Here is a 2,949-nt window from a genome sequence, read left to right as displayed (position 1 = left end):
CTTGGGGGGCCCACCAATCAAAATTTCCCAGTTTTTTTTCATTGGAAATAGCATTGGGGGGGGGGGATGGCTGAATTGGGCCAGGACTGTGACGTGGTGGGGGGGGGGTTAGGAGGGTATTAGGACTGCACAGTCAGTAGGGCTACCAGATCCAGGCTGGGGAAATCCTGGATATTTGGGGGTGGAGCCTGGGGAGGACAGAGACCTCAGTGGGGTACAGTGCCACAGAGTCCACCCTCCAAAGCACTCCAGGGGACTGATATCTGTAATCTAGAAATGAGATGTAATTCTGGGGGATCCCCTGTTCCCACCTGGAGGCTGACATCCCTAGTAGTCAGAGCTGTTCACTTGAGCTACCACATTCTATTTGCTTCTGCTCTTTGCCTTGCAAGAGATCTCAGTGTTCTTCTGAAAAGCGGATGAGATGGGTCCGAATTAGTCCTGGTTTATACATTTTTAAAGAGAGAGCAGCCCTTGCTTCTCGACCCCATAACATTTGGTGTGGCAACCTATTTTGCACTGAGTGCAACCTAACCAACCTCTGTTTTATAAGACTTCCTCAGTTCCATCTTACGAACTGCAACTGGAGCATGCCCACCCTACATCTGTTTCCCGTCCCTGCCCCCATTTGATTTTTTTTTTCATTGCAGAAGAGTTTTGGGTGATCTTGAAAGCTTGCTCTCTACTCTGCGAGATGTTAGTTGGTTCTAGTAAAGATATCCTGGACTGGATGGTCCAGGCTAGCACCATCTTGTCAGATCTCAGAAGCTAAGCAAGGTTGGCACCGGTTGGTACTTGGACCGGAGACCACTGGGGAAGTCCAGGGTCCCTATTATTTGTTTGTTTGTTTGGGTTTTTAGGCTGCCCTTCCTTGCAAGCAAGGACATACAATGAGTAATTAAAAATTAAAACCAAGAATAAATACATAATACACACAGCACCAATGGTTCATCAACTCCCTATGCAGAGGGAGGTAATGGCAAATCACTTCTGTTTGTCTCTTTCCTTGAAAACCCTATAAAGGGTCATCCTAAACTGGCTGCAACTTGAAGGCACTTTTCCACCACCTGTAAAGATGACATTACATAGGTTCATGGTCATGTTTGGGGGCTGACATCAGAACTGTCATCTATTCTATAACATGTAGAGACCCTTAGGGGTTAGGGTGGGATAACAAATCGAATAAATAAATAAATGTCTTGCATGAATTGCATGGGACAAATGTTATTATAACTATGTAAGTAGGATGGGAAAACTTGTGCTCCTAGAAAGCATGTTCCACCATGAATCTGGAGTCGTCACCACCGAATGTTTCATTTTATTATATGTGAATCCCATGCTTCCTCTGTGGAACTCAGTATGAACTACATTCTTTAGGGTTGCCAGCATCCAGGTGGGGCCTGGAGATCTCCCACTTTTACAGCCGATCTCCAGCTGACAGAGATCAACTCCCCTGGAGAAAACGGCTGCTTTGAAGGGTGGACTCTATGGCGTTGTACCCTGCTGAGGTTCCCTCCCCTCCCCAAACCCCGCCCTCTCCCAGATCCACCCCCAAAGTCTCCAGGTATTTTCCAACCTGAGCTGGCAACCCTAACATTGTTTCATCCATCACATTTTATCCTTACAGCAACCCTGTAAGTGAAGGCAGGCTGAGAGAGAGAGTTGGGTCAGGAAGGTCATCCAGTGAGCTTCATGGTTAAATGGAAATTTGAGTTCACTGCCAGTGGATATAGTGATGGCCATGAACATGGAGGCTCCAGAGTGGGATTAGACAGATTCATGGATGAGAGATCCATCAATGGCTACTAACTATGTTGACAAAAGGGAGCCTCTATATTCAGAGGCAGCAAATTTCTGCATGCCAGTGCTAGGAGGCAGCATCAGGGGAAGGCCCTGGTCTCTATGTCCTGTTTGTTGGCCTTCCAGGGCAACCGGTTGGACTCTATGTAAGACAGGATGCTGGACAAGACAGACTATTGGCCTGGTTGCTTGTGAGATCTGAGCATTTTGTTGTTAAAATAGCGTTTGGGCATTTTATGCTCTGTACATCACATCTGTAGCTGATTATCAGCTGGACCTGGGCATGAGCAAACAGCACTTTTAAGCCCCATACCACCTCTAAGAGGGCAAGATGTCCCATGGAAAATCCAATTATATTTATAAATTTGTGCATGGTCTTCCAGAATGGGCACGTGGGAGCCGAATGTTCTGAGAACAGGGATACCTTGTGCACATCCAGAATAATTCCTGAAAATGCGTCTGTCAGCAGTCTTCAGAGAAGTATGGTAAATGACTGTATATTACTTCAGAGTGCTATGGTCCCACAGACCTAAAACATAACCGTGCAATACAGATTTGTTTGTTATGCTCTGAAGCTTTAAGACTCTGTCCTGGCTGGCTATCCACTTGCTAGCAGTGGGTAAAAGGTAAAGGTTCCCTTGCTCGAAAGCCAGTCAAATCCGACTCTAGGGTTGCGGTGCTCATCTCCGTTTCCAAGCCTAAGAGCCAGCGCTGTCCGAAGACGTTTCTGTGGTCATGTGGCCGCCATGACTAAACACCAAGGTGCACGGAACGCTGTTACCTTCCCACCGAAGTGGTACCCAGAGGTCATTTCGGGGGGGAACGCGGGGGAACACAGTTCCCCCGGGTGAGGTGCAGGGGGGCGGGGCACATGACGAAGCCCCGACCCCTGCTTCCGGCCGCCCCGCTTCCAGCCCTCATTCAGCCAGGAGGAGGCAGGAGAAGAGGGAGGGTAAGTTGCTTCCTCCCCGCCTCTCCCCACCCCTGCCTGCCTGGGGCCAGGGAGGGCCTTGGCGGGGCTTCCTCACACTCCCGCTGGCATTGCAGGTCCACCGCTGGGCCCCTGATGTCAGGGGGTGTGGCATATGCTAATGAGTTATGCTAATGAGTCCCCCTAGCTCTTTTTCTACGAAATGACCCCTGGCCTCC

The sequence above is a fragment of the Gekko japonicus genome, unplaced genomic scaffold (assembly GCF_001447785.1).
Source record: "Gekko japonicus isolate JY-2015 unplaced genomic scaffold, Gekko_japonicus_V1.1 scaffold947, whole genome shotgun sequence".
Taxonomy (NCBI): domain Eukaryota; kingdom Metazoa; phylum Chordata; class Lepidosauria; order Squamata; family Gekkonidae; genus Gekko; species Gekko japonicus.
This window is presented reverse-complemented; position numbering follows the sequence as displayed.